This window comes from Rhineura floridana, chromosome 10 (assembly GCF_030035675.1).
Source record: "Rhineura floridana isolate rRhiFlo1 chromosome 10, rRhiFlo1.hap2, whole genome shotgun sequence".
NCBI classification, from domain to species: Eukaryota; Metazoa; Chordata; class Lepidosauria; order Squamata; family Rhineuridae; genus Rhineura; species Rhineura floridana.
Genome location: NC_084489.1, coordinates 50,474,258 through 50,500,003, shown reverse-complemented (window position 1 = coordinate 50,500,003; position 25,746 = coordinate 50,474,258). Strand labels below are relative to the sequence as shown.

General features: G+C 41.5%; 1 protein-coding gene and 1 long non-coding RNA gene across 14 annotated transcripts in view; one reads left to right on the top strand and one right to left on the bottom strand.

Annotated features, from left to right (window-relative positions):
• Window positions 1–8,741, bottom strand: part of ICA1 (islet cell autoantigen 1) — a 105,730-nt gene extending 96,989 nt beyond the window's left edge. For 2 of the 12 annotated variants that reach the window (XM_061586841.1, XM_061586846.1), the window contains exon 1: window positions 8,498–8,734. The gene's annotated coding sequence lies outside the window, so the exon portion shown is untranslated. Of the gene's footprint in view, window positions 1–8,002; window positions 8,040–8,123; window positions 8,202–8,314; window positions 8,475–8,497 lie in introns of those variants that run through there. The other 10 variants (XM_061586836.1, XM_061586842.1, XM_061586838.1 and 7 more) reach the window with 8 other exon arrangements.
• LOC133365237 (uncharacterized) lies at window positions 7,913–25,526 on the top strand. 2 transcript variants are annotated; one of them, XR_009758142.1, is made up of 5 exons: window positions 7,913–8,382; window positions 8,904–8,935; window positions 12,352–12,432; window positions 15,999–16,144; window positions 25,265–25,526. It is a non-coding gene; the product is annotated as an uncharacterized LOC133365237 (long non-coding RNA). The 2 variants fall into 2 exon arrangements; XR_009758141.1 differs by lacking the exon at window positions 8,904–8,935.
• The last annotated feature ends 220 nt before the right edge of the window (window positions 25,527–25,746 follow it).

Here is a 25,746-nt window from a genome sequence, read left to right as displayed (position 1 = left end):
GAATTCAAAATAGAACGGACACACCAACCTCTTGGAAAGTACTATAAAAGGATATATGATGTTTTAACACTGTGTTATGAGCTACCTTGACAATGAAACATAAAAGACTAATTTTACTGCGGTATAAATGTCACTCAGTCTGAAAAGAAACTGTCACTGACCTCCTAGTAGGAATATCTGTTGGGAAAAATAATCCCCCCCCACCACATGATCTGAATATAAGTGTCCACTAAAAATAAAAAGGAGACATTGCAGCCCTATTTGGGTTTTCCCTTCACAGGACTACATTCTCATGTAAAGGGACAGCAGGACTATGCCTGATGGCCACACCTTCATTCATATCCACATACACACACATATATATATTGGGGTAGGCAGTCTGTTAAAGGGAGGCTGCTGTATGTGCTTAGACTTTCTCTATGCCTGGGAACCCAAGTGATCATGCAGAGGTCAGTGGGAGAAAGGTTCTTTGTACTCCCAAATAGCAGCTTCCCAACCACTCTCAACCAGAATACTGCTGCTGTCCTGTCTCCACCGGAGACAGGAAAATACTTTTTAACTTGAATGATTTTTTTTGTCTTTTTTTCCTTAAAAAAATGCAATTAAAAATCAATTTTAAAAACTTACAAAAAAGGAAAGAAAGGGAGAGAATAAACCCCTATCAGCGCACATTAACAGTACATTTAAACATTTAGACATTCATTTTAGTTTATGCATATAAATCAATATACACCATCCAAATGTCTAAATATGTATCTAGGCGAAGTTGGTGTTTATAGAAAATATGCTCAAATGTAGCCAGGGTGTTTAGGTCATCAGACCATTGCATATTAGTTGGTGGGTATTTGTTCTTCCAGTTATGAAGCAGAAGTCTTTTATCAACCATTAGGGCACATAAACTCCATTCTCGTTTCCCTGCCATTAATTCCCATATAACAGGAATACAGTATAAAAGTGCATGAACATTTGCAAATTTCAAGGATTTCACCAATACAAAGTTAATATGGACGACTTCAGACCAAAAAGAAAATATTACATCATATGCCTTACTGAGGCATTTCCAGCACTGCATCTCCAGCATCTATCTGAATTAGATATTTCCTTTCTATAAAGACGTTGTGAAGTCCAATATACTCAAAATATCAATCGTTGCTGAATCAATCTCAATTTTAAATCTATAAATAGATTTATAGATATAAATTCTAAGTCAATTTTTCATTGTTGAATGATAGCTTCCTAAAGTGTGAAGGAAAGAGTTGCAAAGGGTGCAACAGATTGATACCAACTTGGAATGATTGATACTGTCATGGAAGTCAGCACTCAGTAAGATCTAGGCCTGGAAACAATGGATGAGGTTCATCAAGGAAACAGCTGTACTCCTAAACATTTGCAAAGTGTAATCTCTTTGCCACATAATTCAGCCTGCTGCTACACTGAACAGCCATCTAGCATTCTTGGGCTCCCATTCTAGTTTCATGCACCTTATTTTGTTGCTGTGAACTGTCATCTCAGAACGTAGGTTTGGAAGCATGCAGCCTCCAGCTGTAGCACATTGGATATCCCTGCTCCTGGATTACATCAACTTTTTGAAGGCCAATGGGAACTACCTTAGTGAGCAAGTCAGAAAAAATATCCTGAACTTATTAGCATGAAATTGAAATTTTAATCCAATATAAAAGATGGAGGCTTGAAACTTAAGACAAGTGAATGGAAGAAGGTTCACAGAATGAATGCTTCTGCACCCCCCCCTCGCATTTACAGTCACTTGCACCAATTCCAAAATTCTCTTCAGGGGATGGGGGGGATTCTAAATAATGCGGGATGGGGCACAGGAGCTACTGGGAAGGAGTTCTGCCCATTTGGGGCAATTCCCTTGTCCCAGCAGCCCCCTGTGCCATATCACACACAGACCCCTGATCCTCTAGAGAGGTTTTTCTGGGGGTACAGGCATCTGAAGGAGGCAGGTGAACCAGACAATTTCCTTCCATTCACTTATTTTAGGATCCAAGCCAAAGTAACTATCCAAAAACATACTGGCTGTTAAGCAAGTTAGCTTTTCCTTCTTATAAAAAGAAACAAGATAGCTGTTTCTTCATGTGTGTTTTTTTTTTTAAAAAAAATTATCCCCAGGATTGGATGCCTTATCAAATTACACTGGGCCCACCTTCTCGATATTATATAAGCAAAGCTTTAAATTAACAAAGGACACACATAGATTCAGATTCTACTGAACCTAGTGAACCTAATTCAGCTGAACTAGTTCAAATGAACCTAGTGGAATTTACTTCCAAGAAAACATGTTTGAGATCAAACTGGATCCAGAATGTATAACACCTCCTAAAAGCCCTAAAATTACTTTGAAATGTGTGTAAAATTTGCCAGCCAGTGTCCCAAACTTTGTAGCATCCTGTTATCAAATCAAAATGCACAAATGCAGCATAATGTTCAAATCATTTTGGTTAGGTGTATCAGCATTGAAGCAAGAACAGACTCATATAAAATGGTTTCAATATCTATGGACTAAACAAGTGACTACTGAGGACTTCTTAATTCAACCTGGGATGGGGGGGGGAGGAAGAAAGTGTGGAAAACAGGGTTGCAATGTTCTCTCCTAACAGAAATTTTGTGCCTTTAACAACTGTATGACAGGCAGCAATTCATGAAGCAGCATTGATGACCCGCATTTGTTGAATTTTCACTTTAAAGGATTAAGTTTCAAGGATCTAAAAAATGTTAAATCACATTTGCATCCCATCTTTCTCCCAAGGAAATCAGGGTGGCATACCCAAGGCCATACCATTTTATGACAACAACTCTATATAGGTTAGGCAGAGAAGCAAGCAGTGGCTTCCTTAAGCCTACTCAGTGAGTAATGGCTAACTAGGAATATGAACCAAACTCTCCTCAGACCAAGTTCAACAGTATTCACTATGCTATACTAGCAATTAGCAGCATATATTCTGTTTAGTATGGTTTATCTAATTATCTCTTAGCCCTAGCACTAGAGATGGGTGCACTCCAATTTATAAAAACAAAAAACAAACAGTATTATTTTTGTCATTCTAAGTTACTTTACTGCTACTGGGTACTTTGGTTCAAATACATTTTGTTAAGTTGAAGAAGTGGATATTATAGCAAACAACTAAACCTATGGCATAGTAGTACTTAAGTGACTGCGTGCCCAGATAAAAGAAGTAGGACTCTTACAAGGAAACAAACAAGCCTTCACTTCTGGTTCCACCAGTAATCATCAGAGACAACCTTGGCTACGATGCTAGTGCAATAGTTTCTAGGTCAACATCATGCATCATGAGATTCAGCTTTCTCCAACGTGGTGCCCTCCAGATGTTTTGGACTACAACTCCCATTGACCCTAACCAGCATGTATTGGCTGGGTCTTATGGGAGTAGTAGTCCAAAACATTTGGAGGGCACCAGGTTGGCAAAGCTTGCAATACTGTGTACTACGTACTGTCCCCAGTACCAGAATGGGAGGGGCAGGATCCTGTCTGGTCCAGCAATGTGATATCCTCAAGGATATACGAGTCCACAGAGCAACCCAGAGGGATGCATTAAACATTACCTAAATGCAGTGGGCCTGGAATGTTAACTTACAGCCTGATCATGCCCCAGGTATGATAGCAGAATGCAGACATTTATGGTTTTCTTATTTTTATATTGATATATTTTCCACTTCTGCTTTTGCATTATTTTCCCATTCTTGTCTCATGATACATTATTTGACTGACAGTATTTCTTGGCGGTGACAGATAAACAATTCTTGGTGTCCTGTGCCCAAAGAACAATGGAGACTCTCATCCCATATACATGCCCATCAATTCAAGTTGAGTATGTTTTTAGGACTCTTAAGATTAAGAGCCAAATTTAAAAAATAAGGCATTTTATGTGTGAATGCTTTTCCAAGGATTATATTTCTTCAGAATGCAGGTAAGCAATCACGTGCTTGACTGTTTCCCATCTAAAGAATTTGCTGGATGTGGAAATATTCACCTAATTTGTTAGTTTCTATGTTTAAATGTTTTTGTATAGTTTTTGTTTTTAACTTTGGAGAGCATTCAGTCATGTTATTTCCACACCTGCATATGAAGTTAGACCAGGGAGCATACACTGGTTTTGACCTGGATGGGGGAAGAGACAGCATATAAACTTCCATAAAAGTACGTAAGATTTGGGTAAAATTAGCATTCTTACCAGAACAAGAAATATAGTATTATTATTTTTATTATTTTATTATTATAATGTTAAATTTATTAGTTGCTTTTCTTCATAAAGGTGAACCAAAAGCAACTTACAATCAATAACAAAAATTAAAACCAATATAAGAAAACTAAAACAAAAAGTTTTTAAAAAGTACATAAATTTAAAAGGGGGTGAGACAGTCCATCCCAAAAAGAAGCTTTGAACATCAAAAGCCCTCTAAAAACCCTCCAAAATTAAGAGCTGACTGCGCTGAAGAAATGTTTTTGCCTGGCATCTTAACACAGATAATGATGGTGCCAGACGTGCCTCTCTGGGGAGAGCGTTCCATAAACAGGAAGCCACACTGAGAAGGCCCATTCTCATATTGCCACCCTCCTCAACTCCTTTGGAGGGGAAACACAAAGAAAGACCTCAGATGCTGAATGCAGTGTCTAGGTTGGTTCATTTTGTGGAAGGGCGGTCCTTGAGGTTTTGGGGTCCTGAGCTATATAAGACTTTATAAGTCAAAACCAACACTTTGAATTGAGCCCAGAAACTGATTGGTAGCTGTACAGTTGTGCCAAAATTGGTGTTACATGCTCAAACCATCTTGCCCTGGTGAGCAATCTGGCTGCTGAATTCTGCACCAGCTGGAGTTTCTGAACTGTCTTCAAAGGCAGCCCCATGTATAATGCATCGCAGTAATCTAGCCTAGAGGTTACTACAGCATAGACAACAGAAGTCCAGGTATCCCTGTCCAGATAGGGTCATATCTGGGCCACCAAGGTCACTTCAGCCTCAAGCAACAGTAATGGATCCAGAAGTACCCCCAAGCTACACACCTGCTCCTTCAGAGGGAATGTAACCCCATCAAGAACAGGCCACATCCACTCCACCCAGTCTAAGGAACCACCCACTAAGAGCGCCTCAGTCTTGTCTGGATTAAGCTTCCATTTACTGGCTCTCTTCCAGTCCATTACCAAGGCAAGCCATTGGTCTAGCACATCCACTGTGACAACCTAGAGGTGTAAAGGAGAGATGGAGTTGTGTGTCATCGGCATATTGCTGACAAAGTACTCCAAATCTCCAGATGACCCCACTCACAGGCTTCATGTAGATGTTAAATAGCATGAGGAACAAAACTGAACCCTGTAGCATCCCACACTGAAGACTCCATGGGGCCAAACAATACTCCTGAAGCACCACCCTCTACTCTTTCCAATATAAAGCACAAGTTACACAGCACATTTTATGCACCAAGTGATTTACAATTTTTATTTGGTTTGTTCCTCTAACAACACTCTACAGTACATGACTACTACTCCCATTTTCCACTTGTAGCACTATATAAAGAACAATCATTTTGCAGAGAGGAAACTGAGGCTTATGGCATGCTCTAAACCAGTTAGTGAGTAAAGAGGGTTTTAAACCTCCTTGGCAATGACAGATGTGGCCACACTTGGAATACCACATCCAGTTATGGTTACTCCATCTCAAAATGAATAGTATAGAGCTGGAAAGATTCAAAAAAGGGGAAGCCAAATGATCAGAAGTCTGGAACATCTTTCCTACAAGAAGGCTTACAACAGTTGGGCCTCTTTAGTTTGGGGGCAGGGAAGGAGGGGGGTCAGCCAGGGTGGACCTGACAGGAAGTTTATAAAAGTATACATGGTGTGGAGAAAGTAGATAGAGGATTTTTACCCATCTTCTCTCATAATACTAGAACTTGGAGGCATACAATGAAATTTATCAGCAGTAGATTTAGAATGTCCAAAAGAAAATACTTCTTCACACAACACACAATTAATTTATGAAACTGCTGCTACAAAACAGTGATTATAACTAGTTAAGATGGCTTTAAAGGGGGCTTAGGTTCAGAAAAATAATTGAGGATCCAGTTTACCAGCATCATGATGACTACATAGATCCTCAAGGTACAGAGACAGTATGCCACTGAATACCAACTGCTGGAGAGAGGGTTACAGCTTTCATGCCCTGCATGTGGAAACACCTCATTGGCCACTGTGGGAACAGGCTACTGGACATGATGGATCTTCAGTTTGATAAAGCAAGACTCTACTTGTGTTCTTATTGTATGTTTTTAGCTTCATTCCCTGTCTCCCAGCTTCATAGATTTCTGGCTCCCTGGTTTGCTAAAGAGCTGGGACATATGAAATGGGCAGGGAAAGAACTTGAGCACCAGTGGAGGAAGACTCAAGCCTAAAATGCCTGAGTATCCCAGAGAGCCCATTTCTAGGCCTATGAGGTGACCATTATGGCAAACATTTGGAACATAGGAAGCTGCCTTATACCAAGTCAGACCATTGGTCCATTTAGCTCAGTACTGTCTCCACTGACTGGCAGCGGCTCTCCAGGATTTCAGATAGGGTTCTCTCACAGCTCAACCTGGACACTCCCAAGCATTGAACCTGGATCTTCTGTATGTAAAGTAGATGTTCTACCACTGAGCTACAGCCCTTTCCTTCTCCAAATCCTTCTCCTTTGCCATCCTTGTGTCAGCTGAACCTTACCAGCCAGTGTATGAATTGTCCCACTGGAAGGCAAACCATCTTCCACTGATTATTATTGTTTAGCTTGATTCTCCATTGATAAGAATTGCTCAAATGTAGTCTGGCTTGAATGCCACAGTTCATAGAGTCTACACTGGAGATGTCAGAAACTACTACTTGGATTGGTTTGAAGGGATTTCCCTCAGGTTTGTTGACAGGGTCCTTTTTTGACAGTTGGGCATGGATTTAGTAAACCCCTCTTCAGCTATGAAGGTTGTTGGATGGCTTTGGGCAAGTCACCGTATCACAGGGTCCTTAAAGGTTAGATAAGATATACAACAGTGAAGCAATACATTAATACACAATGAAATATACCGGGGGAGGTCTAAGTGACACCGCAGGGATCTCCCCACATCAGCCTTATCATTAACCTTCCATTCTTTCTGGGATAGGAATTCAATATATACAGTTGCCATTATAAGCCTAAACCTTTGAAGGCCACATAAACTCATGAAGGCTACATTCAGATGATCATATCTTGACTTGAGAGTTAAGATATGAGCGATCTCTTTCACCATGCATGCAGCTCCTTCACTCCTGCTTGTGATTAAATCAGGAAGTCTCCAATTAACCATCATTTCCAGTATAATCCAAACCAGAAATATATGGTTATCAGGTTCCGAACAAACCAGGATATTAAATCAACTTCAAACCATGGTTTAATATCCTGGCTTCTCCCATAATGGGTACCTACAGTTTCCCAGTTTGGATAAGACAGTAAACTGTGGTTAAGTGGAAACTTCCTGGTTTGTTTGCTGCCTCAGCAAAGAGAGGAGCAAAGCACCTGCATGCACTGATAAGTAAAAGGCTCATTAATGTATCAGATTATTAAACCAAGATATAATCATCTAAACACAACCATTACTACCAAACTATTTCTCAATCCTAGATGCAATCCTGAACTGCAGATCAAGACTATCCAGTTCAGGCCATGTGCAGTGCCTAGCAGGCACCAAAGGTAACAGTGCTGTAAATATCATCATCATTTAAGTCCAGCTTAAATGGCAATATAGAGCTCCCCATCTAAAAACATTAGTTAGCCTTCCATGGCCTGCAAACAGCAAGCGCTCAAGTTAATGATTAAAAGGAAACCAAGCATCAAATTACAAAAAGGGGGAGAAAGGAAGACAAGGCACCTGCTGGGTGTAATCTCTGTTAAAAGGATGAGCAGGGAGAAAAAAGCGAGCAGACAAGAGGGAAAGAGATGCCATTTTGGAACCAGGAAATTATTACCACGGGCGGTGGGGGGAGGGGGAGAGAGAGAGATCCTGGTCCGGTCCCGAAGAACGCAGCTCCCCTCTCCCTTTCCCCACCAACCTCCTACTTCAAGGCATCCTCAGGCTCAGCTATTCACCTTTTCTCCTCCTGAGGAGCCGGCCAGCCCCACCGGTGCTACTGCTGATGGTGCCGAAGTGGTCCCTTGCCCGGCATGCGCAGCCCCGCCCTACGGCGGCAGCAACGCTAGCCGCTGCCCCAGGAAGAACCTGCTTTTCCAGCCCAGAGACCGAGGCAGGGCCTGGGCCAAAGCGGCACCCACCACCTTACCTTGTTGGCGCCTCTGAGGGAAGAAAGGGAGGCAGCTGATGGCGTCGACGCCCGCCGCCGCCTCGAAGGTCTGTGTGCCCTTCCCTCAGATAGGAACCCTCATGCCGCCCGCCTCCCTCCCGTTCGCCCGCTGCCTGGCCAGGGACTTCCCTTCCTTTTCTCCCAATTAATTGTTTGCTTTACCTCACGTTGCCCGCTCCCGTCGTGGCTTCAGGTGTTCCAGCGCCGCGAGCGTCACAATCCCTCCGCCTGGGAGGAGAACGGCCCCGAGCGGGGTGGAGCTTCGGCCACCACCTCCGTCTCTTCTCCACCCCCTGTTCTTCATCCAACCTTCCCGCCTCCGGCCTGTCCGCAGCGAGAGTGGACCGGGCTTGCTTGTTGTTTTTTCCACCTCCCTCGGAGCCGCCTGGCACTGTTTAGCTTCCTGCTATTGTTCTTCCTTTGCCCCCCTTCCCCCGACATTGCAGCTTGGAACCATTCCCGCTGTCTTCTCCTCCGCGTTTATTTTTTCCAGAATGAAAAAGCCAAATGAATGAAATGAAAGATCTAATAAGCTCTTTCTCTCTCTCCTTCCTTCCCCCCTCCCCAGGGCCCTGTGCCTTTGACCGCTGAATTCAACAGGTGAAGTGTTTTCCATCACTGTCTCGCAATTTAGATGCCTTGCCAGTTCACCTGCCGCCCTTGAGTCTGTCGCGTGTTGGTTATAGACAGGAGCCTAGCCAGAGGTGGCAACTCTCTTCTCGAATTACTGCTTCCGTATACAGAAAGCATTGTTGTATAAGAAACAGCCTGAAACGTGTGTTTCTGTGTCAGGTGTGGACCTCTAGATGCTGCTGAACTACAACTCCCATCATCCCTGACCATTGCCATGCTTCCTGGGGCTGGTGGGAATTGCAGTTCAGTAACATCTGGTGCACCAAAGGGTCCCCACACCTGGCCTAGGTTATACTTCCCCAACCTGGTGCCCTCTGGGTGTATTGGACTACAATTCCCATCAGCCCTAGCCAGCATGACAAAATGGTGTGATGGGAGTTGTAATCCAAAAGGTGTGGAGGTTATCAGGTTGGGGAAAGTTGGCCTAGCCTGTCTTCTGATGTTTATTCATTCATCTATTAATTTTGTTTAGCATTCACTGCATAATAGTTGTTCTATGGGCAGTGTACAAAAATAAAACAGTTACAATCTCATATATTCTGCTACCTCCACTATTTTTCTCTGGGTCACTTGACACATACCCCCAGGAAAAAAAAAATTCCAAGTATTCACACTGTACATTTAAAGCACATTCAACACACATTTAAAGTATGTGACTGCTCCTGAAGAATCATGGGAAGTGTAGTTTGTTAAGGGGGCATGGAATTTGTAGCTTTGTGAGAGAAAACCACAGTTCCCAGGATTCTATGGGGAAAGGCATTTGCTTTAAATGTGCATTAGGTGTGCTTTAAATGTATGGTATGGATAAAAGGGAATGGTATTGCATGTCATCTTACTCCTCCTTAGTCTCAGTCTAACCCCTGTAGAACTCAACAGGGATGGGGACAAAACTAGAACGAGTTGGTTTTGCCTGTCATTGATTCTGATTCCACCAAGCTGTTGGGCTCCCTATCTTCCACCCTTCCAATTCCAATGGGTACCAACCACCACTGTCTGTTTAAAACCACCCCCCTTAGTTCTAAAGATTACTAAAACTAGGCTACATTAGTATCAGTATTGAACATGTAACATCTTTTGATTGTTGTTTTGAATGCTTAAGCTTCAAAGAACAATTATGTGTAACTGGAGACGAGCTTGAGCTGGTCCAGTAAACAGAGAGTCCTGTGATTCTCGTTCGGCAGAACACTGCACCTACAAAACACATAGCCTTAACTTCATTATTTTGTTACAAAAAAAACCACTTCTTTTTTTGTATGTCGCCTTTGCTGGGACACCATGTTGTTCCTTCAGATGACCTTCCCTAATTACCACATGTGACATGATGTCAGCTCTTCTTATCTTTGTTCAGTGTTCTCCTACATAAATATCTGAAGTATTTCAAGACTTACTGATATCACTAGGTGTTAGAATCACTGGGCGCTAGAAGTTTAAAACACGTTTTAAAAATTATAACAATGAAATTTTGAAGATGGATATTAACAGTTCAAAGGGTTAAGTATCCAATTGTTTAAATATAATTATAATTATATTACCTTTTTAAAAAACACTTCCCTGTTATCTTTGCCTCAGTCCAGAATTTTCAGTTACAAATGTCTGTTGTTATGTGTTGCAATCATATTGTTTTCTACTGCACAGCTCTTTTAGAAGACCCATGAGCCTGTAATTTCATCTTGGAATGTGAATGCTGTCATTTTAAGAGTAATTTCCTGTTTCTTCTATATTGCCTGTTGAGGTTTAGTATAGTGGGTTACTTGTGCAATATTCGCATTACTTCAACTTCCATCCTCTTCAGCATCTTTGCATAGTGCACTGAACTGCATGCACACTGTTCACCTTCCATTTTAATTTTCTGTCACTGATATCCTTGTTCCTTTGCCAGCATTTTGATATGCAATATTCATGAAAACAACAAACTGTGGACTTCTTTTAATCTTAACAGCAAGAGTGAAACATCTGGAGTGAAAATCTTGTAAATCTGACTCTCATAAATTAGGAATATTCCTTTCTTTCACTGAAATGAAACTACATGGCATGGGGATGGATCCGCATGGATTCTCAGTTTAAAAGGACAAAATCTGCCTTTTAGGCATGCACCAGCAGTGTTAATTTGTTCATACATTTATTGCATAAATAAGATGTTTAGATGTTTTAATTGCACTCTGGCCTCCATTAAACATTGAAATCCCTTTGATTAGCCTGGAGCATTCATAGCCCAAAACAAACTTTATAATTCTGATTGAATTCACTAACAGGCAAAAAACCATGCGGTTTAAGAACATACCTATGGCCCACAGATATTTCTATCAAACTTTAAAAAGCAGGGAAATCGGGCAGCTATAGTGAACGCACCAGGGGAGCAGGAGACCTGACCTCCTCTCTGAGATATTGTACTGCCCTACAAATTTGTCAAAATGCAAAGACAATTTGGGTTGGTCTTTCACAGTCCAATCCACTTGCTGTGTAGCTTGGAAGAATTTGGTAACATGTCTTAAACCGAAAGTTTTTTGCCTGTTAGTGAATTTCTCTGCTTTTTAATCCAGGAGGTAAGAAATGGGATCCTGTGCAAGTTTGCTGAGAATTGATTGATCATTTGCATGCTTATTAAGTTCAGTGGGATTTACTCCTGTGCAATCATACTTAGGATAGGTAAAACTGACCATGTGGAGGGAGGCCTGGAGTGGGCAGGGGAGGAGGAGGAAGGGAGGAGGAAGGGAGAGGAGAGTAGAAGGAGGGGAAAGTCAGGTCTGATCATTTGCATGCTTATTGAGTTCAGTGGAATTTAGCCCTGTGCAATTGTGGCTAGGATAGGTAAAACTGACCATGGGGGAGGGGAGGGGAGAGTAGAGGGAAGGAGGAAGGGGGCAGAGGGAAGGAGGAAGGGGGCAGAGGGGAGGAGGAAGGAGGGGAGAGTGAAGGAAGGGGGAGGGAAGAGGCAAAAGGGAGGTGATGGGAAGGAGCAGGAAGGGAGGGCAGGTTTGATAATTTGCATGCTTATTGAGTTCAATGGGATTAGTCCTGTACAATCATGCATAGGATAGGTAAAACTGATCGAGGGGGAGGATGCAGGGGAGGGGAAGAAGGGGATGGGGGAGGGAAAGGGAGGGGTGAAGGAAGGGGGAGGGAAGGGGGAGGGAAGGGGCAAGAGGGAGGGGATAGGAGGGAGGAGGGAGGGATGGCAGATTTGATCATTTGCATGCTTTTTGAGTTCAGTGGGACTTACTCTTGTGCAGTCATGCTTTGGATAGGTGAAACTGACCTGGTGGTGGGGTGGGAAGGGGAGGGGGAGGGGGAGGGCAGGAGATTGGTTGGGTGTGCACTGGGGAGGGGGAATACCCTTTCCTTTCCAAAAGGAAAACATTGTGAACAGTATTATTCTTTTTCAGGGTTTCCCCGATGGAGAATTTTTGGGATCTTAGACTGGGGGTCCTTGAAGAAATTTGAAGACACAGGCTTGAAGCAAAAAGGTAGGCCTTTGTTCTTTACAAGGGTACGCAGGGTCAGCCTCCCAGAGAGTCTGGTGAGGACTGTAATGAGGCACAGTCTGCACGGCTCTTTTATACAGTACTAAGTACACATGTGACATTAGTTCACCGATCCCACAAGTTCCTTCCCACATAACGTAACAGTTCCTCCTCTCTGCAATATTTTCAAACCAATCAGAAAACATTAGGTAATTCTACTCTCTAGTTACATGAACACGTGTACAGGTAATTTGTCATTGTCTTAACATACTTCTTATTCAAATATTCTGTCTGTCTTCCTAATATCACCATTGTTCTGCTGTCCCTCTTGACTAATGCTCTTCTAGGCCAGTTGAAACCAGTTACTACCATACACTACATTCTGCTATTGTGAGTGGGCCTTCATGCATACCTGTTCCTGATCGGCCAGGCTGACCCAGGTACACCTGGGGATGTTACAACATGTTCCTTGAGTGATACAACGATACCAGGTTGGGTTAGGTTCAACTAAAGTGACTGGAAGTTCATGAGTACCACAGTTCTATTAATTTGCTATAGGGGTTCTTTTACCTTATATTTTCTTAGAAATCCCATTCCTAATTTAACAATACATAGTTACAGAGAAGGGGTTATGATTAAAGTACTGGACTATGACTGGAGACCACATAATTGGGTGATTCTGGCCAGCCACTATCTCTCAGCCCCAGAGGAATGGAAAAGGCAAACCACCTCAGAATACCTTTTTACCATGGAAACCCACTTATAAAGTTTGTATTCTATTTGCCAAGATTGAAATTACACACCAGGACATCTTAAAAATCAAAGTTTCTCTCATTCCCACTTTGATAATATTTCAAAGTTTGTCCACTAGTTGGAGCCATTGCTGTACAGGATACTTAGAACAAGAATAAAATATATGTATAATTGCCAACTAATAGTTACTTTTCCAGGATCAAATGGTTTAAAATATCAACCATAGGTTACATGCTCATTTGCTTCTGAACAATATACTCGTTAATTAAAGTCAGTCACACACAGGCCTGTTTTGGCAACAGCAGGAGTTCAAAGTGAGGTGAATTTGACCATTGCCTGCTCTCCAGGCCTCACTCACAGGCCTAATTGTTAATGCTAGGATTTAGGGTTCTCTGTGACACTGGATTTTAGGGGGTTCCAAAGGCCTGTGGGCCCTTTTGCTTAGTTCCTTTGTTACTTTGTTATATCTCATAAACCTGTATCTTATATCTATGTTTATATGTGTGGTTGTATATAAAAATTCTCCATTACCCCCACCTTTTTATTCTACACCAGGCACATGTAGCCTCCCACCCAAATTTAAACCATAACTTTCACTGGCGACATCCACACGAGACATTTCACTTTGGACAGTCATGGTTTTCCCCAAAGAATCCTGGGAAGTGTAGTTAGTGAAGGGTGCTGAGAATTGCTAGGAGATGCCCTGTTCCCCCTCACAGAGCTTCAATCAGAGCAGCTGACTGTTAAACCACTCTGGCCACTGGAGCTCTGTCAGGGGAATAGGAGTCTCCTCTCAGCACCCTTCACAAACTACACTTCCCAGGATTCTTTGGAGGAAGCCATGACTGTCTAAAGTGAAATAAAGGTCTGGTGTGGGTGTGGCCCCCTGATTAGGCCAGCCCAGCATCTGTGAGTCTGGCTTTTAGAACACTGACAGTTGGTTCTTACTGAGCATGCCCAGCCTTATCATTGAGTTCAGTGCTAAATTTCTTAAATTAATTAAAAATCAGCCAGGCATTTTTTTTGATTTTTAAACTGCAGAAGATGAAGGTCAGAGAATGGGGCAAAGTCAGTATTAGGATTACAGGTACTCTGTGAACATGGCTGATTTTTAATTAATTTCAACACATTATGAGAAGTCTGGTAGAAAAAAGTCCAAAAGGGGATCTGTTTTTCTCTCTCTCGTTTTACATTTTGAACTCTTGATTCTCTCTGACTGTTTTGTGTATCACCATGAAAATTTAGAGGGTTGTTAAGCAAGCGTTTCTGAGTTCAGGACTATAGGTTTTGTATGGTTTTGTTTTGAAATGGGTTTATAGGAAGCATCAGAATGGCATGGGGGTATTTTCCATTTAACATTGCAGAATGCGAAAAATCCATGCTGACTATAGTATACAAGCGAGTCTTTGTTCGCATTAACTGTCACTTCTGTTTAAATGCACTTTATGATCGTAACTCTCTCTTAATGCCTGCACTCAAAACTGCTCAAATTGTTGTATACATTTGTAGGTTGAGAAGCAATCACATTTATATGTTCCACCAAGCATCTTAGGGTAACATCCATGAAATTATCCTGTTCTTTCTTCATATTAGCCCTGTGAGGTGGCTTAGATTAAGCTAGAGGGATTTGCCCAAGTTTTTTTTAATGGATATAATCATAACATTATCTCAGAAAACCATGTGAATGTGTCTGCACAAAGCTCAGGCTCATACTCACTCTCTCCCCCTTCTGTTTTCTCACCAGAGATGTCTGAATTCAGGGTACTGCAATTTGTTTCAATTGTGACTAGTGAGAAGAAGCCAGGATCAAAGCATGGTTTCAGATCTTGGCTTGTTCTGGAACTGATAGCGGATACAAACCACTGTTCCCTGAATGTAGAGGTCACAGGAAACTGTTTAGTTTGAAGTGAACACTTTCAGTCTCCTCCTCTGGTACATAAAAAGAGGAAAATGGAAGGGGGAACATGCAAGTCTGAGGCTCTTGTCCACTCATCCACGTAGTGGGAAACAATAGCTTCCTATTACTTTGGAACCAGGTTTTTTATATTATTTAAAATCTCAATACATTATCATTCAGCCCAACCATATAGATCTTTGGGGAGGGAGGAGAGAATGATTAAACATTTTTAAATTCTTCAAAGCACTTATTCTACTGTCCCTAAAATGAATAATTTAAGCTAATTTCGAACAGCTAATGATAGATCAGCATTTATTGTCCCACAATTTAGAGTTCTCCTATATTGAACTATTAGACACCTTGCTACAATGAACCAATGGAATATCAGCTTCCTGAATGCTGGCCAGATCTTTTAAATATCCCTGAATTATCAATCAAACTGGCTTGCCCAGGTTTGAAAATGCAGAGAATTTAGAAGAAGCCAAGTTTAGAAAACAGGATGGTAAGAGAAACTTCAGCATAATTAACTATAGTAGCTACTAAGACTGTAACTGGGTTAAAGAAAATGTAATTGATTAACCATATTAATTTTAGTTTATTATTGATTAAACGCATGTAGGTAAAATAATATTTCTGAAGCAAGAAGCACATGTGTCAAACTAGACATCATTTCAGAAGAGGAATTCTATCCCATGTGAGAGAAAAGTGGGTGTACCTTTTTTAAGGTCATGCTTGCCATTTGCAAGTTTTATAAGGACTTGGATTAGTTTTTTTTTTAAATCTGCAACTGATTAACAGTGGCACCTTTTTAGTTGGCTAAATGGTTTTTGATCTATGTAGCTGATCCATCAGTTAAACCTTGTAGCATTTGTAGGTACCACACCTTGGTTCAGATTTTGTTTTGTTTTATCTGTTTCAGATAAAACCTGAATGGTTTGGAACCTAACTTTCCCTCTGTGAATAGAACAGACTTCATATCAATAGAATGGGACTCTCCCGTTGTCTCCTCATTTCCTCTGCAGCCTCCTGTGTCCTCCCAAAAGGGATGGAGAATCCTTGAAAATGGTATGAGATATAGTGGGGTGTGTGTGCAGATGGAGTGGGAGTTGGCAGGAATCCTCCCCCCTTACATGCATGATGAATTTAGGATCCAGGACAATTGCAAAATATCACCACAATTGCACTGTTTGCATCCCTTATTCTGGAGTAGTCCACAGATTTCAGATGCATGGTTAGTCTTTGAGATGCCACTGATCTTCAGGTCCTTTTATCTTCAGGACACAGCAATGTGTCCTCTCGATCCTTGCCCTTCTTAGCTTATTAAAGCTTGCCGAGGGGGTTTGACTGAGTGGATCCAGGGTGTAGTCAACACATCATTGCAGGAGGGAGTGGTTCCAGCTGCCCTGAAAAAGGCGGTGATCCGACCACTCCTGAAAAAGCCCACCCTAGACCCATTGGTCTGCGACAATTACCGACTGGTCACAAATACTCCCTTCTTAGGGGAGGAGATTGAGAGGGTTGCAGTGCAGCAATTGCAAGTACTCTTGGATGAAACAGATTATCTTGACCCAGTCTGGGTTCAGGCCTGGTTATGGGACTGAATTGGCCTTGGTCACCCTGATGGATGACCTTTATTGAGAGAAGGACAGAGGAAGTGCGACCCTGTTACTCTTACTTGATCTCTCAGCGGGCTTTGATACCATTGACCATGGTATCCTTCTGGGCCCACTTGGTGAGATGGTCTCCAGGGTCGTTTTCAGAGAATAGTATTGGGTGATCATTTTTCAGCCCCCTGGTAGTTGTGCTGTGGGGTGCCGCAGGGTACCATCTTGTCCCCAATGCTCTTTATGAAGCCCCTGGGAGTGGTCATCAGGAGATTTGGGGCAAGGTGTCAGCAGTAGGTTGACAATACCCAGCTCTATTTTTCTGTAACATCTGAATCGGGAGAGGCTGTGCAAGCCCTGGACTGCTGCCTGGACTCTGTGGTGGGCTGGATGAGGGCCAATAAACTGAGTCTGAATCCTAGCAAGGCAGAGGTGCTGTGGGTTGGTGGTTCCTGAGTTCAGATAGTTGGTCAGTTGCCTGCTTTGGATGGGGTCATACTCCCTCTGAAAGAGCAGGTCTGTAGTCTGGGGGTGCTCCTAGATCCATCTTTGTCGCTCGAGGCCAAGGTGACTTCAGTGGCTAGGAGTGCCTTTTACCAGCTTTGGCTGGTAAGACATCTGCAGCCGTTTCTGGACTGGGATAGCCTGACCACTGTTGTCCATGCGCTGGTAACCTCCATGCTGGATTACTGTAATGTGCTCTATGTGGGGCTGCCCTTGAGGTTGGTCTGGAAGCTGCAGCTGGCGCAAACTGCGGATGCGAGACTGCTCACTGGAGCAGGGTATCACCAACATATCACCCTGCTGCTGAAAGAACTGCACTGGTTACCCATTTGCTACCAGGACAAGTTCTAGTTCTGGTGTACAAAGCCCTATACTGCTTGGGACCAGGATACCTGAAAGAGCTTCAAATAATTTCTTATATACCCAGTCGATCACTGCACTTTGCAGGTGAGGGTCTCCTGTGCACCTACCCTGTGGAATTCCCTTCCCTTAAATATTAGACAGGTACCATCCCTGTTATCTTTTTGGTGCCTATTGAAGACCTTCCTCTTTCAACAAGCCTTTTGAGACTTTATCCCAGTCTGCGTCTGTGTTGGAATTGCTTTTTAATATGTTTGTAAACCTTTAAAAAAAACAACCCAATGTTTTTAACCCTTTTTCTTTCTTAAGATGTCTTCAAAGCTTTTTAAAAAATGTTTTTAAAGATGTTTTGTTTTAATATATTTTAAAGTGTTTTTGTGATGTTTTAACGTGTTTTTCGTGCTTTTGTTTGCCACTCTGGGCTCCTGCGGGAAGGAAAGGTGGGATATAAATTAAGTAATGAATAAATAAATAAATAAATAAATGTACGTGGCAAACTAACATGAACACTCTTTTGAAATACACTGGATGGTCCCAATATTACCAAAGGAGTCCTTTTGGTAACTGTAGTGTCCTTTGCTGGTGAAAATAGTTGTACTGGTGTAAATTAAGAATACACTATAGAATTTCTGGATCAGTAACTTGACTAGAGAAAATGACCATAATTTATTTTTATTTATTTATTTTAAAAGTTTATATCCCGCTTCAGTTCCAAAGAATTCTAAGCGGCCAAAACAATAACATAGTGCAAACACATTATACAATATACAATATATAAAAAAAATATAAATTATCTCTCACATTACAATTCAAAAGCTAACCGAAATAAAAAGTTCTTAACTTGGTGACGAAAACTAATTAAAGAGGGGGAAGAACGAATTTCCTGCGGAAGAGAATTCCAAAGAGTTGGTGCTACCACCGAAAACGATCTATTCCTAGTACCAGTCCGATGAATTTGGGAAAAAGAAGGAATATTAAGGCCGGGGTCTAATGAAGATCTTAAAGAACGAGCAGGCTCATAAAACGAAATACGATTTGAAAGATAACTAGGGCCTGAACCAGATAAAGCTCTAAACGTTAAAACCAGGATTTTAAACTGAACTCGATAAGAAATTGGAAGCCAGTGTAGTTGTTTTAGGAGCGGAGTAGTGTGAACTCGCCAACCTGCTCCTATTAACATCCTGGCAGCCGCTCTTTGGACTAATTTCAGTTGACGAAGTATTTTAAGGGGAAGTCCAGTATAAAGCGAGTTACAATAGTCTAACTTAGACGTAACCAAGGCATGGGTAACCGTGGTTAGGTCAGAGAGTTCCAGAAAAGGGCGCAATTGGCGAACCAATTTTAGGCGGGCAAAGGCACTTCTGGAAGTTGCTAAGACATGGGCCTCCAAAGTCAAGGCCGAATCCAGAAGGACACCCAAACTACGAACCTGGGTCTCTAAAGGGAGTAAAACTCCGTCTAATAACGGTACATTCCCTATTTCCAACTTGGTTTGGTGCCCAACCACCAGCACCTCAGTTTTATCTGGGTTCAATTTCAGCTTATTCTGTGTCATTCAGGTCTTAACTGCTGTTAGACAATTATTTAAAGGAAGGATGGCATCTTTCATATCCGGAGGGAAGGAAAAATAAAGCTGGGTGTCATCAGCATATTGGTGAAACCGAATTCCAAACCTCCGGATGATCTCTCCCAGCGGTTTCATGTAAATGTTAAACAGCATCGGTGAAAGCACCGAGCCTTGTGGTACTCCGCATGACAACGGCCAGGGATCAGAGCTAAAATCCCCAAATAGTACTCTCTGTGATCTGCCCTCCAAGAAAGAGCGGAGCCACTGAAAAACAGTGCCTCGTAAGCCCATCTCGGAGAGGCGGCCCAAGAGAATGTCATGGTCGATCGTGTCAAACGCTGCTGAAAGATCAAGAAGGACTAACAAAGAAACTTTCCAGTTATAATCCAGTTATAGGTAGAGACACTTAAGAATAATTGAAATCAGAGGGATATGAGTACAGTGCACAAGCCAACTGATTTCATCTGGACATACATACCATTTTCTGGATGGAGTTCAGTGACTCCAGTGTTTTGTGTTTTTTCCTTAAAATATATTTCACCTATCATCTCTATCATTGACATCAATGGCACCTTCTCAGCAGTGTAGTTGTAACAGGTTTTTCTCTTTTGAAGAAATTTGCCAACAATTTTGTTCCCTTCCAAGGTTTCTAGGTAAAATGACCTAGTTCTATGGGAAAATTGCAAGGTGTGTTTGAAAGTATATCATGAATGTACCTGAAATCTTTCAACACCTTCTGAGACATCTGCTGCTCTTTAAAAATGTTATACCACCTTTGGTTTTGCACATCTAGGAATAAAGTTCAGACTCAGTAGCTTTTTCCCCTCCAAAGTTATCTCCACCTTGTACTTGAACTAATTGTATACAATACCTTATAACATTACAAGGATCAACATATAATAGATCAGCAAGATGTAGAGCTGAAGATCAAAGAAAATCCTGGTAACTGTAATATGGTAAAGCAGTATGTTACAACAAACAGAGACTACTAGATGTGTTTTGTGATACTAAAGAATGAAGCAGGAGTTTCTTAGTCAAAAGGTGCACTGGAGGTTTGGTTTAAACATTCTAAAACCTTCCACACAGGTTGTCCTTGTGGATGCAGACAGAGAGGAAGTAATGTCTGCTCCCATGTGGTGACATGATAGAAGTGTATAAAATGCATGGCATGGAGAGAAGAGGATGGCAAAAAGTTTTCCTCCCTCTCTCATAACGCTAGCACTCGTGGACATCCAGTGAAGCTGAATGCTGGAAGATTCAGACAAAAGAAAGTTCTTATTCACACAGCACATTGTTAAACTATGGGATTCGCTCCTGGAAGAGGCAGTGATGGCCACCAACTTGGAGGGCTTCAAAAGAGGACTAGACAAATTCACGGAGGATAAGGGGATCAGAGGCTACTAACCACAATAGCTGTACTCAACCTCTACAGTCAGAGGCAGTATGAGTCTGAATACCAGTTGGTGGAAACTGCAGGAGGGAAGGTTGTTCTTGTGCTCAGGTCCTGCTTGTGGGTTTCCCACAGGCATCTGGTTGGTCACTGTGAAATGCTGGGCTAAATGGACCATTGTCCTGATCCAGCAGGTTCTTCTTATGTTATGTATCAATTCAGAGAAGCATGGTTGTCAATTTACCAACATGCCCAAACAAGTCACTACCAAGAAGTGGTGCCCATCAGCATAATAGTCATGCAGTGTCAGAAGTTACTTGACATGTGGTTGTATCCATAGGGAAGCTTTATGTGAAGAGTTTTAGAGAGCCTGAAGGGAAACTTAGAGCCTGATGGTAGCTAGAATTGTTCTCTAAATTTTAGTTAATGAGATCAAGTTTTAATTGGTAGGGTTGCAAGTTAAGAGCATCCTTCCCTATTTTTGAGCCTGTTTTGTTTCCAGGGTGTAGTAACTTCTTTCCTTTTAGTAACTTCAATATGGATTGATTTTTAGTAATATGCAAATTTGTGTTTCAATTGGAATGGTACTTGATTAATTCAACTCAAAATACTGTAGTAGGTTGTTGGCCACAATAGCATATATTATGTTTCTTTATACCATTCATTTAAGATTCTCTATTTTGCTTCCATCCCTCTACAGTAACTTATTTGATGAATTGCTAAGTATCCATTCTGGAGTTTCTTATCTGCTGACAGCTGCCCCGTTTGCCCCCTTGTGAAACAGCATTTGTTAAAAGAAGAAAAACTGTGTTTTGTCTGCTGAGACCTACCAATTGGAGTGGAAAAGAGTCTTTTCAACTCCATTTCTAAGTACAAGTATTGCTCATTATCTCATGCGCCTTTGCTGAATTGGGAAAAGCAGCTGCAACTCTGAATTGGGAAAAGTGGCTGCAATTGTGAGTCCCACAAAACTGCTATTTGTCAAAATGTGGATCAATCGGTTATATAGCACTAAGGACAATTTCTGTCTTTTAAAGTGCAGAGATCATCTGGCCCATAAGATACTTTTACTCTAATGCATAATAAGGATTGTTTCCTGGACCATGTAAAATATTTATCATTTTCTCCTCGGCTGACTTGTGGTTTTGATTATCTGGTTCTCTCTCAGCTGGGTTTTGGAAGAGCCTTTGGTATGATATACTTGACAGGACACCACAACAGCACTACACAGAGTATTTCATAGGAACGTAGGAGCCTGCCTTATACAGAGTCAGATCATTGGTCCATCTAGCTCAGTACTCTGACTGGCAGCAGCTTTACAGGGTTTCAGGCAAAAGTCAATCCCAGCCTCAACTGGAGATGCCAGAGATTGAACCTGGGACCTTCTGCATGCAAGTATCCAGAGGTTGGTAGCCCGTGCCCTCTGTTTTGCATTCTCCTAGGAGGGCATCAAAAACAGAACTAACTCAATGGCAGAATACACACCTTGTGTGCAGAAGGCCCCAGGCTCAGTCTCTAGCATCTCCAGGTAGAGCTGGGAAAGATCCCTATCTGAAAACCTGGAGAGCAGCTGCCAGTCAGTGTAAGCAATACTGAGCGAGATGGACCAATGGTATGACTCAGAATAATGTTTCTATGATTAAGGTCTTCTTTTCCCATCCAAGCCCCCAACTCCACTCAGTTTTCCTCCTTGCATCATTTTGTCTGCCAGCGTAACATTGTGCTCACCAGGCAAAAGCTGCGTATCCTGCCCAGCAGAATTAACTTGAAGATAGGCTCACTTAGTTAATTTACTAGATCTTGTTATATAATGTCTCTTAGTAATTGTAATTGCTACCCCTGTTTGTTATTACAGAAGACATTACAGCTTCTCCCTCGCAATTCTAAATAATCCTCATCTTTCCATCTTGGATGTTTTCAGTTGTGACTTAATACATTGCAGCTTTATTTTTCTTCCCTTTATGGTATTCATTAGAGGAACTTACAATTTCCAAACTCCACTCCACTGAAAATAATTACGTTAGATCAATATAGTGATGTTTAGTGGATTGGATTACACAGCTCATCAGAAAGTACTGCAAGTATATTTTTTTCATAAGGTCTGCATTAACCAACTCAATGACCAGAAGTGGGTTGATGATCTAAGGCTTTTATTTTTAGTGCCTGAAATTTCCATTGAAGGCACCTTTGAGGGAAAGAGTGGCTGAATGGGCATTAAGCTGCAATGAATGACTGCCCTGAATACAGGAGCAGTAGCCAGTTAAGTGGTCTTTAAATTTTGCTAGAAGATGAAAATCATATTATTACGATCACAGTTTCTCCAGAGAAGGTGGTTATACCCATTGTGTGTGGGGCTGTGCTTTAAGATCTCAGGCCCACATTCTCACATATGTTTCAGTTAACACATTGTTGAAATTCTCTAGCAGCAGTGATAATGTGTGGTGTGTGTGCAGGCAGTGTGTGTCAGGAATGGGGAACCTGTGGCCCTCTAAATGTTTGTTGGACTTCCAACTTCTAACAATCCCAGGCAGCATGGCCAGTAGCCAAGGATGATGGGCACCAAAGTCCCAGTCTTTGGAGTGCCAGGGATTCCTGCTCCCTGCTCCAACCCAAATACTTCACTAAAGTGCTTCTATACTACCAGTGTGAGCTGAATAATGCAGTACTGGCTGGTGGCTCCATGTCAGTGGGACAATGGAATCCACTCTGGGTTCCCAAAACAGGTTCAGCATTTTGGACAGCTCCTTGAAAGTTCATGCTAAAACCCAGAGCGGATTCCACTGCCCTGCTGACATGGAACCACCAGCCGCCACTAGAATCATGTCTACTTAGAAGAAACCCCTATTGAATTCCATGGAGTTTACTCTCAAGTAAATAGGGTTAGGACTGCAGCCTACATGTATCCAACCATGTTCTACTCAGAAAAGACCCATTGAAATTAATGGACCAAAGTTTACCATCACCATTACCATTAATTTCAGCAGGACTACTCTTGAGTATGACCAGCACTGGATACAAAGTCTTTACTCTAGAATTGCCACTTTTTGTTTTAGTGTAAATCTTACAATTGATTTTTAAAAAATATGCATCCTGCAAAAATAATGTGTTTAGGTTGCATTGTTGTCACTCATCCACCTATGTAACTATTTAATGGTCACAAGTGGAGAGAGAACATTTATGGGAGCCATTTCTTCCTTGAAAAATAAATGAATCTGACCGTTGAATCCTAAGCATGTTTACTCAAAAGTAAGGCCCTTTGATTTCAACAGGCTTGACTGCCTAGAAAGTGTGCTTAAAATTACATCCTAACATTGCAAAATCCAATCCTATGCTCTCTGTGTTCTATGTCCAAGAGATTTAACCTCAGAGCCAGTGAAATGCTGTTTGTATGCAGCAATAGTGTCACCTGGTGGCTGTTTGTATTCATCACAATCCTTTTGCAGTACAGCCTTTGTTACGGGATTGCACAAGTCTTTAAGCAGATTAATTGATACGTAGAAAACTATAAAAAGTCTCCATCTGAACCTGTCAGCTGATCTAATGTATAGATCCCACAGATGACCCACCTCTTCCACATGTTTGAGGGGGCCTTAGGGAAGATGTGATGGGTTGCTGAAAGAATGGTTACTCTCCTAACAATTCCAGAATTAGATGTTTTCTCAACGGAAGTGAAATATCAGAATGGTATTGTACCACCATTTTAGGTGAGATGTAGATACAGGTGAATCTGTCAGTTTTGATTTCTCTCAGTATCTCAGTTTTCCGTCTCTTAAATTCAGTTCTCAATATTTCTTGAGCAATTTGCATTTTTGAAAAATCTTCATGAAAATTTATCAGTATTTTAGTGCAAATTCCTTTTAATAAACACATTTTATATGCAGTTTTGACCTTTCACAAGCAACTTTCCATAATATTATGTTTTTGTATCTTACTTTTGCAACTTACTTTGCAACTGATTTGGCCACGGTGACACATGCCTTAGTTACATCCCGCTTAGATTACTGTAATGCGCTCTATGTGGGGCTGCCTCTGAAGACTGTTCGGAAACTTCAGTTGGTTCAATGTACTGCAGCCAGAATGTTAACTGGGGTGGGTTACAGGGACCATACAACTCCCCTGTTAAAAAAGCTCCACTGGTTGCCAGTCTGTTTCCGAACACAATTCAAAGTGCTGGTGATGATCTATAAAGCCCTATACGGCTTAGGTCCAGGCTATCTATCAGACCATATCTCCCTGTATGAACCTGCCCGGACCCTGAGATCTTCAGGAGAGGCCCTTCTCTCAATACCCACGCCCTCTCAAGTATGACTGGTAGGGACGTGTGATAGGGCCTTCTCAGTGGCTGCCCCTGGGCTTTGGAATTCCCTTCCTAGGGATGTAAGAACGACCCCCTCCCTGCAGTCCTTCCGGCATCAAGCAAAGACCTTTCTATTCCAACAAGCCTTTGGTATTGACGGCTGCTAAAGATGGGGCTTGACGGAAACTGCATTGCTAATGCCTAATTCCTCCATTTTTAAACTGGTTTTTTTAAATTCTCTTTTAGCTATAAGTATGAATAGTTTTAATATTGGAATTAGTTAAATTTTATTTTAATCTAGACTGTATGTTTTAATTATATGTGTTTTTTATCTGGAAGCTGCTGCGAGTTCCAGTTTTGGAAGGATGGCGGGATATAAATAAAGACAATAATAATAATAATAATATATGCATTTTTATGCACACTTTCCCCTAATACATGTATTTTTGTACATATTGTTTAGATGGAGAAATACATCGCAAAGTTTGGAATGAAAATTTCAAAGGACAACTGTGTTTTGGTTCGTATATTGGTTGAGATGTGCAAATTAAGTTGCAAACAAAATTGAATTTCTCCCCCAGCCCTACGTAGAAGTATTTCAAAAACAGCAACAACAGCATGCATAAAGATGGAGGTTGAAAATGGATAAAAATTATTGTTTATTTAACAGAATTTGTATACTGCTTAATTGTAAATAAAACCTGTAAATGGTTTACAAAGACTATAAAAGATACATTAAAATTGTCAAGAAAAGTCAAAGTTAAAAATAATTTTTTTACAACAAAAAGAAAATATAAATAAAAGCAGCAGATTAAAAACATACATTATAAACTAAGATTGCAGATTAAAATACCTGTCTTTATTTTTTGTACCTTCAGGTACAAAAGCGGGCGGGCTCTGGTACCCTAAGCTCATCAAAACTCATTCTAGTTGTGAGAGCCCCTG